Source organism: Eleutherodactylus coqui, chromosome 2 (genome assembly GCF_035609145.1).
Source record: "Eleutherodactylus coqui strain aEleCoq1 chromosome 2, aEleCoq1.hap1, whole genome shotgun sequence".
NCBI classification, from domain to species: domain Eukaryota; kingdom Metazoa; phylum Chordata; class Amphibia; order Anura; family Eleutherodactylidae; genus Eleutherodactylus; species Eleutherodactylus coqui.
The window spans coordinates 311,865,311-311,879,858 of NC_089838.1; the positions used below are offsets into that span (position 1 = coordinate 311,865,311).

At 44.3% G+C, this 14,548-nt stretch overlaps 1 protein-coding gene across 3 annotated transcripts in view; it reads right to left on the reverse strand.

The window, feature by feature from the left end:
* The window catches only part of S1PR2 (sphingosine-1-phosphate receptor 2), a 51,167-nt gene that overhangs the window by 13,910 nt on the left and 22,709 nt on the right, over positions 1–14,548 (reverse strand). Inside the window, exon 2 of one of the 3 annotated variants that reach the window (XM_066593566.1) lies at positions 4,448–4,557. The exons of the other annotated variants lie outside the window; for them this stretch is intronic. The gene's annotated coding sequence lies outside the window, so the exon portion shown is untranslated. The remainder of the gene's footprint in view (positions 1–4,447; positions 4,558–14,548) is intronic. 3 annotated transcript variants of the gene reach the window in all.

A 14,548-nucleotide genomic window follows, 5' to 3' on the forward strand; every position in this document is an offset into this window, starting at 1 on the left:
CGAGGGGACATTTCCGCCACCGGCCGGATCCCTAGCTTGAGTCTGTGAATTGTCCAGATGAAGGAAGGGGGTAAAAGAGCAGACACATCCCCAGTGGGAAGGGTCCCTGCCTGGGAGAGAAAGGCGTTAGGTCACATCTGCTCTTGTGTTCTGAACTTCCGCTTAGGGGAACAATCTATTTCTGTCCTTCTACGATATCCTTTGTTTCCCAAAACCATTTCCTTGTGGCTTTTCAAGCTGTTTTCCTTTCTGAGAAATGTATGTTGGCAGCAGATACTTCTTGTACCTGGTGGGTCATATTCTGCCCATTCCTGATCTTCTCACAAGATTCATACTCACACACAATTATTTCTCCTTTGACAAAGAGATATTCCTGCAACTTACTGGAACCGCCATGGGCAGTAAAATGGCACCGCAATATGTGACTTTCTGGCCTCCTGCCCCAACAAACCATTGACCTATGTCCGCTACACTGATGACATCATAATCATCTGGACCAACAGTGAACAAGAACTAACAAAATTCCATCAGAGATTCAATGTATTTCACTCCACCATAAACCTGACATTAAGTTACTCAAATACAGAAGGGGGCGAGATATCCCCGAAAGCTCGCTGTAACATCATGTATTTTTGTTAGCTATTAAAAGGTATCATATCTACAAGATGACTTGATTTCTCTCACTGAGAACAATCACACTGAGAACAATCACACTTTGATCTTCTGCGGAATATGAAGATATTTTTAGTGATATTGGGGTTATATTTGACTCGATCTTTCCTTTGCTCCCTATATTCAATCACTTGTACATTCAAGTTATCTGCACGTCAAAAATATCTTTAGAATCCTGCCTCCAGGAAGCGAAGGCTCTGATTGGTTCTTGAGCACTGCTCAGCCAATCAATACAGTGCTTGATGAACCAATGAGATGGCTGTGATGGGTTCTTCGAGCGCTGCATTGATTGGCTGAGCAGAGCTCGAGAAACTATCACAGCCATCGCGTTGTGGAGGCAGGATTTATGAATTGGCCAATCAATGCCATGGCTCAGCCAATTCTGAAATCCCACCTCCACAACACAATGCCTGGATTGGTTCTTTGAGCCTTGCTCGGCCAATCAATGTAGTGGTTGAAGATCCAATCACAGCAATCGCGTTGTGAAGGCAGGATTTATGAATTGGCTGAGCCACAGCATTGATTGGCCTGCCTCCAAGATGTGATGGCTGTGTTTGGTTCTCAAGCTCTGCTTAGTCAATCAATGCAACGCACCATCACAACCACCACATTAGTTCATCGAGCACTGCACTGATTGGCTGAGCAGCGCTTGAGAACCAATCAGAGCCATCTCTTACTGGAGGCGGGATTTATGAATCCCGTAACCGGGAAGCGATCTTCTGTCGGCATCCAAGGACTGAAGGAAGTGCATCGCAGGCCCGCAGACAAGCGGGAGGACCCGGACCGTGACTGTTAGGTAATGTATTGCTTTTTTAAATGCATTTTAGCCGGGGCTTATTCACGGAGTAGGACTTATATTTCCAGCATCCCCAAAAATCCTGAAAAATCAGGGTATGGCTTATTTTTGGTGGAGGTCCTATTTTGGGGGAAACACGGTAGGACCCAGACTAGAGGCCAAAGAGACTAATGCTGGAATGACCCAAGGCAGACAGAATCAAACAAGGAAATACTAGACAAAACACAAAATAGGAAACACAGACTGGACTAGAAAACCAAGGAGAAATACACACTGACTGGGCAGACTAGATGAGGCTGGAATAGAATTATATACACGGAACTAGAACAAGGAATACTGGATAGAACACATGTTACCACAGCTATCAACCGCACCACGCTGCAGAAACCAAAAGTATTTCTAGAGAAGCAAACCAGAGACTCTTGTCTGTAAGAAGGCTGAGCAGTGTGGTCTGCTGGCCACCTCAAACGGGTCATAGCAACTGCCCCAACAACAACTTAGAGAGCAGGAGATAACCACGCAGAAGGAATCTCCTGCTGATCATAACAGGTGGCAATTGAAGCAATAGTTTGGACAAAGTCCTTCTTTAGGCTTGAAGTTGTGAATTTTGTTTTCCTTTTGTCAATAAATTTTCAATCAATAGCAGAAGGTCTATTTGTAGCCCTAGATCTCTAATCACAGTAGGTCAGAACTAACAATACTATCACACTGACACAATTTATATTTCTGCTGACATAAGGATTTTACAATGGTTAGCCAATCATCTATATAAATATTAGCAAGTAATAGAACAGCAGCTTGCTTTAGCAGGTGAGGCCCAATTATGTCTCAAACTAGTTGACTCAAGATAAATTCACTACTTATCAATACACTTTAGCCTCTTACATGCTATTATCACTTCGGGTAAATTATAACAGGTTAACATCTAGAAAGTACCCAAAAGCGTCACCATATTAAAAAGTTAATTCTACATAACTCGTATTGATTCCTCTGGCTTTTCCTTTGAGTAACAAGTAGTGATAAAGGAACTTTTGAAAAATTTCGGCAAAAAGTTTGTTTCGGTCCCAATTAGTTCGAACCAAGCCAGAACTTCACCAGTGCCTCCAAAACTGGTGTATAACAGTGTCTAAGGCCTCATGTTCACGGGCGGGTCAGATTCCGTAGTCCTACCCTTCCCGTGGCCGAGGACAGTGCTTACTTGTCTGGGTCTTCACTAAAAGGTCCCCAAAACAAATCTGCATGCTTTTATTCAGCTGTGGATGCCCATGTTTTTCTATGGGCGGCTTGAACTGCGGATCGTCCATGCAGGTGCCCAATTCGAATTTGCCTGTGGACATTGGGCCTTAGAGCTAGAAAAGATTCTTTTTCCTTCACACAAGCATATGCACCGTTAAATTGTGTGAATGAGGGAATGATGCAATCAAGTCCCGAGCTTAATTAGTATTTTCTCGTCCATTCATACGGCCGGGTGTGAAGTATTAGTAAAAGAATACGCTGCCACCCGGAAATCCCTCGCTCTGCATGAATCCTCAGAATGACTTCAAATGCCTAAATAGAAGCACATATAAGCTTTTCCCTGCATTGGTCGCTGCTAAACTGCCTCCCCCTCCCAATTTTTCCAGCTCCCATAGAGTCTATGGGAGTCGCCAGTGTATATAGGTAGAAAGATAGAACCATAACTATCTTTTCTGGCCATGTGTAAAAGTGCCCACCGGAATTGGCCGCATATGTGCTATTTTACCATGTCGGGCGATTGTTCCTGGCGCAAAATCGCCCATGTGAACGAATGGATTGGAATCCAATGCCTCAGTTGGTCGCGATATTTGGCTGGCATGAAAATGTGGCTACATAGCTGTGTAAAAACGCTCGTGTGAATAAAGCCTTACGCTGCTGCTGCCTTTGCAGTGGAAATATAGTATTTCATGGCAGACAATGAATGGATAAGGCGGGTCTGGCTGGTAGAGAGAGGTCTGTATACTCTAAAAGGAGGACACCAATATGGGAGGCTTTGTAGCTGGCGCTATCTTAAGAGGTACTCTAGAAGGCACCATTTCAGGATGCATTGTGGTTGCCACCTTTATAGGGGTCACTGTGGTTGGTACTATTTTATGATCACTTTGGTTGGCACCTCTACGTGGGCACTTTGGCTGGACCTGTTATGTGTTTTTTGAGATGTAGCAGTCAGTATGAGTTGGGGGACATTTGGGGATATAGGCTTTATATAAAGAGGTGGGTTATAGGTCTGCAGTTTGACACGAAAGACAAAACTGGTGCAAAGGAAAAATGGAGGGGTTACCCATAACAGCCAATCATGTTCCAGCTCTTATTTCTCAAGGTCTTTTGGGAAATTAAAGCAGAGTCCTGATTGATTGACAACTGCTCCATTTTGCATTAGTTTTTGATTATTCTCCATCAATAGGTCTCCCACAATGGAAGGCCAGATAATACAGTAAGAACAGTATATGTGGGTGACAGACAGCTCGCATGGATCTCCTAGGAGGTCTGAACCGTTTGGCCGCCTCGGGGAGGAATACCTGCTGTATTTATTTTGAAGGTGTGAGAATATATATATGGTTCCAATTCCTCTACATTTCCAAAATCTATATTTGCTGTCTTGTTTACATCTAGAGGGTGAAAACCTTTAGGCCGGGCTCACACAGGCAGATTGGATTCCGCATGTGGGAGGCCTACAGCGGATTCTGGCTGTGAGCCCGGCCGGCGACCCTGCGTACCTGTTTCCACTGATCGGCGGTCATGCGCAGTACAGCTTATTGACTTATCTGTATTTCCCATGCTAAGCGATGATGCGGGCACCTGCTGCTTATACACAATGTTGACTGCGTACAGGCTGCGGATGACTTCAATGGAGGCCATCCACACAGAGTCAGCAGCAAAACAGAGCATGCTGGGATTTTTCTTCTGCTTGCGGAATATGCAATTCGTATCCGCGAGTGTGAACAAAAAAGCGAAAGTACATACCTTTCAATGCCCACGTTTTGCCGCGGATCGTCTGCACAGACGCCAATCGCGGATTCTGTAATTGTGAGCCCGGCCTTACAGATCTGATATTTGTCACAGCTGAGAGTTTGCTTTAAATTTTGAAAAAAAGTTAAAAGGTTTTATAAAAAAGTTACTTAGAAAAAATTTCAGCCTTAAATGTTTCAAAATAAAGTAGAAATGGATACACACCCACACCAGCAGCCCACCGCCCAGTGCTGGAGCTCCGGTACCTGTCACTCGGAACCCGGAAGAAGCAATGGACAATGGATGCCCTACACTGCACATGTGACTGATCAGCCAATGACAGGCTTCAATGGTCATTCTTCCATAACCAGCCAATCACATGCTTCAGTGGCCGTAGAATAATCACAGCTGAAGCTTGTGATTGGCTGAGCGATCTTGTATACAATGTACAGCAAGTGCTTGCCTGCCAACTTCTTCCAGGTTCCAAGCGGTGGCTAATGGGGCTCCAGCGCTAGACAGGGAGCCGTTGGAGTAGGTGAGTATACATTTTTTTCTCTATTTTACACCATTTTAAGCCTGTCATTTTTTTTTTTTAAGAACCAATCTGGTGATTTTTTTTTCATGCCCACCATTTGGAACCCAGAAGAAGTAGCAGGTGGCCACATACCATTCGTTGTGTACGTGACCACTCAGCCGGTCACAGGCTTCGGCGGTGATTCTTCCATGGCCGCTGAAACCTATGATTGTCTGAATGGTCTTGTGTGTGACATGTGACCGCCTGACTCTGCTTCTGGGTTCCCAGTGGAGAGCACCAGGGCTCCAGCGCAGTATGGCAAGTCGGTGGAGCAGGTGAGTTTGTATTTTTTCCTTTATTTTACAACATTTTAAGCCTGTAATATTTTTGTAAAGTCCCAGAAAATCCCTTTAACCTTTATGTTTATGCAGGGAATTTGGAGCTCTGTCAAAACGGAGCGTCTACGGATATAAGGATATATTAAGCAATTAATCGGCGCAGTATGGGTGATCCAAAAATGACCTTATGCAAAAATGGGGGATTTACTGTAATACTATCAGCTGCGGGTTATTACATGTGGTTTCCCTTCTGCATACAGCTGTACTATTTCTTCCGGTAATGATAAGATGTGTACTTGAGCGCATCACCTACACATGTTTCCCTGTCGTCATGGTGTCTATACAAAGCAGACGGCGACCTGACTCACCGTCAGGTGTTTTTTTTATTCCCCTATGATTTGGCTGCCGCCAGTTCTTGACGCTTGAGTTTTGTTTCTTATGTTCTCCTTTGGTGGTTGAGGTTTTAAAACAGGAAGGAGTCGTGCTGAACGTCTTCTGAATTATCTTCTGCTGTATTCAGCATGTTATGAAAAGCTCAAGTTCACACTTTGAACCACAGTCCAGAGCTTATTTGAAGTTTTTGTTTTTAGCAACCGGGGACATGAATATAGGAGAGAGTGACCATGGTGTGGATCAAAATGCCCCCTCCTCTTATGATAGTAGGTAGTGACAACTTTTTGGCCCTCTCCAACTTATTTCCATTACTCTTATGCTGATCCCCTATCCTTGTTTGCCAACGTTGTAGTGCAAAAAAGTTCTCAACACCCAACATTTTGGCTGGCATTCAATGACTGTAGCTCCCGTATGGATTACTACTATGGTACATACGCCCTGTAGATGATGGCTAGAATCTAAGTAGTTGCTACAAGTTAAGGCTATTTTGCATGGAGTTATTTGCTCCGATAGACAAGAGCCAATCAACCACATTGGTTCTCAACACCCAACATTTTGTCTGATACTCAATGTCCCAAGGACCATAGCACCCATATGGGCTGCTACTATGGTACATACGCCCTTTAGATGATGGCTAGAATCTGAGTAGTTGCTACGACAAGCGCCAATGAACGACATTGGCACTTGTCTACCTGACCTTTACCCAGGCTGATTCAAACCTTATATGGGCCGAATAACTGTTTATGAGATCTTTGACTTCCCGCAGAAAATCATTGCTGTACCACACGGAGAGATGTGTAGCCAATAGTGATGATTTTTGGAGCTCCACAAAGGATGCGATTAGCCAACGAACTGGCCATCAATCAGGCAATGGAGCATTTCTATGAACGTTCCTGCCCAATTGTTGGGCTGTGTAAAATTCCCTTTACACCTCCACAATTCCCTTGCACTAGTTTATATTGTCTTCAGGCTGACGACCTTTATCTCGGATAGTTTTGTCAGGCTGGCGGTTTTCCCTAAGCTTCTTAGCCTGTGTACACCAGGTCTTGTTTATTTGGAGGGGTTCCCATCTGGACAATCCCAGCCCATAAAATCTTTCATGGTAAAAAACCTCTATAGTAGTGGTCCTAAAATTGTGTCTCTCCAGCTGTGGATTAGCCTAGGACTCCCAGCATGCTCACTAGACTTGCTAACTAGCATGCAGGAAAATTTTAGCTTTGGAAGCTGCAAAATTGTGAATACAGCTCTGAAGCATACTTCATATACATTCACGTTTCCCTACAGTTGCTGTAGACTTGCCAATTCTGGCGTTCTCAGGCGAATGCCAATCAAGCTGCGTGGTGCTGGGCTGTGAGTACAGGAGGTCCCACTACAGGACGTCAGGCCCTCATGCCACCATCATGGAGTCTGTATGACAGTTTGGTCAGAAACATGAAGACCGGTAGGCACTGGAGGTCAATTGGTAGGTTTACAGCATTTCTCTACCTCTTCTGCTGCTAGGTTGATGGCCTTCTACAGCCCTGTCTAGCTCTCCTCATATAATGGCCCATTTCCTGGTATCTGCTCCATGCCCTTGAGACGACGCATACGGATGTACCATCCTGGAGGAGTGGGAATACCTGTACAACCCAATTGTTCTTCACCTCAGTAGTGAAAGGACACCAGCAACATGCAGTACCTGAGAAGAATCAGTCGAGAAGGAGAGAGGAGTTGTCTCCTGTACCTTTTTGAGGTATCTTGCTATTTTCTCTCGTCTTGTCACCTTCATTTGCACCAAGGTAGGTGAAATGGATTCCCAATCACTTTTGCTTCCTAACTGAAGAGATTGATGTCCCTGAAGTGTAAGTGACTTGGGGTCATACTGAGATGCTTAAGGGGGTTGCCCAGGGTTAGTAAAATATAGCTGCTTTCTTCCAAACACAGCGCCACCCGTGTCCATGGGTTGTGTCTGGTATTGCAGCTCAGCTCCCCTTCACTTCAATGGAGTTGAGCTGCATTACTACACACAAACCTATGGGTAAAGGTTGTGCTATGTTTGGAAGCAAGCAGCCATGTTTTTTTTTAAACTCCGGACAATCCCTTTAAGTGTTCCCCAGATCTATTAGAGCTGTGTAGATATAACTTTTCCCTGTAGTGAAGATATAGTTGACTATATTATAATCTTCATCTGATGATATTATGAGCTTTGGTTCAGGTGCTGAAACCAGAATGTGCTCCGCTCAGTGTGAGCTCTTGTGGCTAATCTCACATGTTAATCTCATCAGTATATGGACTGTATGGCTGCAGCAAACCAACATACTGATGACTCATATTTGCCTTCCGAGACTCATCTTAAACCTTGTAGTATCAGTTTCTTTATTATCTATTTTTTATTTATTTTAACTGTTTCAATGCATTTTGTATATGTGGCGGACAGCTGTGATTGTGTGGTGTGCAATGTCCGCATGCAGGTCCTTCATACAGATTATACAGCAGGTCCTCCATACAGATTATACAGCAGGTCCTCCATATAAATTATACAGCAGGTCCTCCATACAGATTATACAGCAGGTCCTCCATACAGATTATGCAGCAGGTCCTCCGTACAGATTATACAGCAGGTCCTCCTACAGATTATACAGCAGGTCCTCCATACAGATTATACAGCAGGTCCTCCATATAAATTATACAGCAGGTCCTCCATACAGATTATACAGCAGGTCCTCCATACAGATTATGCAGCAGGTCCTCCGTACAGATTATACAGCAGGTCCTCCATATAAATTATACAGCAGGTCCTCCATATAAATTATACAGCAGGTCCTCCATACAGATTATACAGCAGGTCCTCCATATAAATTATACAGCAGGTCCTCCATACAGATTATGCAGCAGGTCCTCCGTACAGATTATACAGCAGGTCCTCCATACAGATTATGCAGCAGGTCCTCCGTACAGATTATACAGCAGGTCCTCCATACAGATTATACAGCAGGTCCTTCATACAGATTATACAGCAGGTCCTCCATACAAATTATACAGCAGGTCCTCCATACAAATTATACAGCAGGTCCTCCATACAGATTATACAGCAGGTCCTCCATACAGATTATACAGCAGGTCCTCCATACAGATTATACAGCAGGTCCTTCATACAGATTATACAGCAGGTCCTCCATACAAATTATACAGCAGGTCCTCCATACAGATTATACAGCAGGTCCTCCATACAAATTATACAGCAGGTCCTCCATACAGATTATACAGCAGGTCCTCCATACAGATTATACAGCAGGTCCTCTGTACAGATTATACAGCAGGTCCGAATGAGAGCGAGCAGATGGTCGTCTATCACTATAGGGTCATGCTATAGAGTTAGTATGATGGCTAGTGCAGACAACCAGACAGGTCATACTTGATGGAGGATTAATGATATAATTACCGGTATGTACGTTTTTTTTAATTAACATGGGAGCCTATGAGTGACACGTACCGCTGTAGGAGTTCAAGGGCAAAAACACATACAGTATATGCTCATGCATGGATCGTTTTTTCTTGGTAGATAGGCCCTGTCCGATCTTCTACGTGCGAAAAATATAGGGCATGTCATATCTTTTTTTATGCGTAGCATTAACGCACGATAGTGGACTCAAAACCATTGAAATGAATGGTTTCGTTTTGTCCCGGTATGCGGTCGTGATTTTCACGGCCGCATGATGGGGTTAAAAGACGCCCATCTGCTTAAGCCCTGATTCTGAGATGGACAGAACTAGCACAGAAAAATAATTTTTTTTTTTACTCTAATTGATAGTCCGAGTTTGAAAAATCGCCGTATGTCCTATTTTTGCGCAATTCTTGTTCAAGAATCAAGGCTTAAACAGACAACCGTGTTTTAGACCCGTTATGCGGTTGTGAAAATCACGGCCGCATACCGGGAAAAACGAAAACATTAATTTCAATAGTTTCACTTTCACTGTTGGGATTCTCGCCCATTAATAGTACGGGCAAGAAAAGATAGGACTTGCTCTATCTTACCCGCTCGTAGGGCAGGACCTATCTTCCCGCTGGTATTTTCAAATTACTGCGCAATGGCAAAGAGTTTGAAAAGCCCGACAAGATTAAAAAAAAATTTCATGTGCCACTATGCTCCATAGCGATGAGCATAGTAAGGCATATGCCATATGGATTGCACTCAGATTCCATGCCAGTACATACAGAGGTAACAGTGCAGTCACTGATGATGTCACACAAGTAGCACAGAAGAGTTATGGATGGTGATGTCACAAAAGTCAAAACAACACAGTCTTGCAGTTCGGGATAGTGATGTCACAGAGGACGCACAGAACAGCCATAGATAATGATGTTATCAAATGAGCAAAGCACAGTCACATAGTCCCGGATGGTGATGTCATAAAGTGCAAAAATATAGTTCGTGGACTATAGTTCTGGATGTTGATGCTACAAAGGGAATACAGTGCAGGCGCAAAGTCCTGGATGATGATGGTATAGAGTAAGAACAGCTCTCTCACACGGTTATGCATGATGATGACATATAGTGCAGTCTCTATGGGTGGAAGGGAAAAACAATAAAATCTTCATAGGGGTTTTCTATAGACCACCAAATATAACAGGGCCCACCGAAAATGTATTACTGAGGCAAATAGTTGAAGCGGCAAATCGCAATGAGGTAATTATTATGGGGGGACTTTAACTATCCGGATATAAGCTGGGAAGCCGAAACCTGCGGATCTCATAAAGGTAATAAGTTTCTGTCAATAACTAAGAATAATTACCTTACCCAACTTGTACAGGACTCAACTAGAGGGACGGCCATTTAGACTTAATATTAACCAACAGACCTGACAGAATAATAGGGGTGCAGGCCGGAGGGCACCTGAAAATAGTGACCATAATATAATACATTTCAACTTCTCCTTCAAGAGAGAGGGAAGCTACAAAAATACTAAACTTTAGGAAGGCCAAATTGGATCACCTTAGTGATACCCTTCACCTTATTGACTGCGACAATATCCTCAAAAATAAGAGTGCAGACAATAAATGGGAAAAGTTTAAAAACAGCCTAATTACTTACTCTGAGAGGTTCAAACATTACAGGAATAAAAGACTTAGTAATAGTAGAAAACCAATGTGGATCAATAAAAATGTAAAGAGGGGAAAAAAATAGCAAAAATGAGGCGTTTAAAGGTCTAAAACAAGAGGGCAGCGAAGAAGCACTAAAAACCTATAAGGAAAAAAATAATTTATGTGAAAAGACGATAAAAGCAGTAAAAATGGAGACAGGGAGACTTATTTCCAAAGAGAGTAAAACTAACCCTAAACTGTTCTTTACCTATATAAATAGTAAAAAGATGAATCCTGAAAGTGCTGGCCCTTTAATAAATGATGTACGAGAAATTTAACAGGGTGATGAAGATAAAACAAAACTATGAAGAAGCTTTTTCTACAGTGTAATCACAGAGGAAAATGAAATGTCAGATGAGATGAAGAGTGATAATAAAGTAAACTCTCTACTAAATGTCATCAGTCTAACCCAGGAGGAAGTGCAGAGCCGTTTTTAAAAGATTAAAATAAGACCTGATGGCATATACCCCCGGGTTCTAAGGGAAAATAAATAATGTGATACGCAGACCCTTGTTTCTTATACCCCGTTTCCCCGAAAATAAGCATATGAAAGGATGGTGGCAGCATACACGGATATCATAAGAATAATCAAATCTTTATTTTCCCATGATCTAAGAAAGGTAGGCTATGTTTTGGCCCCAAAACAAAGCCCTTTCCCCTGAAAATAAGACCTACCCCAAAAATCAGCCCTACCCTGATTTGTCGGGATTTTTGTAGAGGCTTGAAATATAAGCCCTACCCTGAAAATAAGCCCTGGCTACATTGCATTAAAAAAGCAGTACATTACCTAGTAGGCACGTCCGTACCACTGCACCCAGGAGCTCCGGCAGGCCTTCTGCAATCCTCGGCCATCGCATTGGTTCATCAAGTGCTACATTGACTGCCTGAGCGGCGCTCAAGAGCTAATCAGACCCATGGGTTCCTGGAGGCGGGATTTATGAATCCCGTAACCAGGAAGTGAACTTCTGTGGGCGGCCGAGGGCAGTGGGAGGGACGTAGACTGAGCCTGCTAAGTAAGTATAAAGAAGACACCTCTAAAAATAAGACCTAGTTCCTCTATAGCGGCACAAAATAATATAAGACAGGGTCTTATTTTCGGCAAAACACTGTATTTAAAGGCTCTATAGTGGCGGGGTCTGCTCTACTGAATTTGCGCATAGCCAATTTGGTGCTGATATTCAAAAAGGGGAAACTACAGGCCGGTAAAATGTTTGAAGGGTTTCTAAGAGATGCCATCCAGGAGTACCTCAAGGAAAAGAACTGTATATCTCTCTATCAGCATGCGTTTATGAGGAGTCAGCCTTGTCAAACCAGTCTGATCAGCCGCCAATCCCCATACACTATTTTGGCATTTTTGCGCATGTAATACGCGCCAAGATAGAACATACCACTATTATTTATTCGGGAGGGGTATCATCACTCCTTAAGGAGAGCACTTAGAAGGTGAGTGAGGAGACTTATAAGGCCATGCATGCTCCTCTGGGAAATATATGCAAATAAGGAAGATGGAACAATACCTTTGCAGCGCCAACTATTGGAAGGCAGAATTCCTGCACATCAATGTCTAATAGAGATGAGCGAACGTACTCGGTAAGGCCGATTTCGCAATCGAGCACCGCGATTTTCGAATACTTCACTACTCGGGTGAAAAGTACTCAGGTGCGCCGGGGGTGAGCGGGGGGTTGCAGCGGGGAGTGGGGGGGAGAGGGAGAGAGAGAGGGCTCCCCCCTGTTCCCCGCTGCTACCCCCCGCTCCGCCGCGCCCCCCCCTGCCCCCCGGTGCACCCGAGTGCTTTTCACCCGAGTACTGAAGTACTCGAAAATCGCGGTGCTCGATTGTGAAATCGCCCTTACCGAGTACGTTCGCTCATCTCTAATGTCTAACCCTTTATACAGGTCTTTGTAAAAATGATTGGGAATTGAAAACCAAGCCAGAATCCATACTTTATTTTTTGGCGCACATATTTTGGGCCGCTCTTGTGAGCAACATAATAAAAGTGTATGGGAGATACCCACTGTGTATTACGCAATGAGCATCATACGGATATGTGAGCCTTACCTGTAATACGCACAAGAAAAAAACGTAGTTTTGAGTGGCCCAATAGAAATCAATGAGCGTATATTACACACATGAAAAATACGTAGGCGATATATGCCCATGTGAATGAACCCTCAGGCCAGAGTCACACAAGCGTATGTATCTGCGTGTGCATGAGTGTAGTGTTTTTACAGAACGAACTGTGCTTTTTTTTTTTTGCACGGGCATCAGCGCATTTAATTGTACTTTTTGCGCCCGCAAGGCATGTTCATTTGTGTGTGGCAAACAAAGACGCACCAAATGAAATGGCTAATTTGTCTAATTCGTTCAAGATGTCTTCTTTTTCCAGCAGAATTACGCAGTGTATTACGCATTTCCTTGCATATTGCGCGCACATTTGTGCACTTCCATTGACATCTATGGGGACCTTTGATGCACAAATGCGCCGAAAAGTAGAACGTATTGCACAACCAAAATGTACATGGTGTGAATCCGGCCTAAGTGATGTTCATAATCATGGCTGCGTCACGGGACGAGACAAAACCATTGATTTCCGTGATTTCGTTTTCACGTGCGGTATTCTCGCCGGGTTAATAGTACGGGTGAGAAAAGATAGGACTTGCCCTGTCTTTCTTGCATGGAGTTAATATTACGTGTGGTAAAGATGGGGCAGGACCAGGTGAGCGCCAGTTTGAAAAGTCTGGGAAGAAGAACAATTCCTGGCTCATGCACATCTACGCTCCGTTCGGGGAGTGGAGTTGCGCTAACGCCCATCTGTTCAAGCCCTTAGGCCTCATGTCCACGGGGGGAAATCAGGCCCGCTGCGGATTCTTCATGTAGAATCCGTAGCGGGTCCCTCCTGCCCCGCGGACATGAGGCCTAAAAATCAGAATAAACTCACCTGCTCCGGACGCTGCGGATCTTCCTTCCTTCCGGGCCGGATCTTCTTTCTTCGGCCCAGCGGATGTGCTCGGAACGGCAGCAGCATACCGCACGCATGCGCCGGGCACATCCGCCGGGCCGAAGAAAGATGATCCGGCCGCGAAGAAGGGAAGAACCGCATCGTCCGGAGCAGGTGAGTTTAATTCTGGTACGGGTCTCCTGCGATTCCAGACGGCTTCCATAGGCCTCAATAGAAGCCTGCGGGAGCCGTCCCCAAGGGAGACCCGCACAAAAATGGAGCATGTCCGGATTTTTTTTTCCCGCACGCGGATCCGCGCCTGACGGGAAAAATGACATCCACAGGTATTTAACTACCTGCGGGTGTCCAATGCATCCCTATGGGGCGTGGATCCGCATGCGGGAGAAACGCTGCGGATTTTAAGCCCGTGGACATGAGGCCTTCGTGTACATCTACGGGCCATTTCCTAACTCACCCTCTATAATTCTTCGCTCTACATTCCATAACTGATGAATGTGATTGTAGATTCTACGGCCCTCTTCAGTTGCTGTTGGGTAAAGCACAGTTTTTGTAACCTCCGTAGATTGCATCGCTGAGCTCACATGCCCAACGTCCCGATGCAATAGAGTACTACAAGGTGATGCAACCCATAACCATCTCTTCGTGGCTTGCTGGCCTGAGTTTGGCAGTTGCTTTGGCCCAGATGGTATATCATCCCTCCCATTGCCTCATAGACTGATGTTTCTACACATTACCGTTAGCTGCTTGTGTTCCTATTTTTTACCATGGCCAGCATATCGAAAAAAACTCTA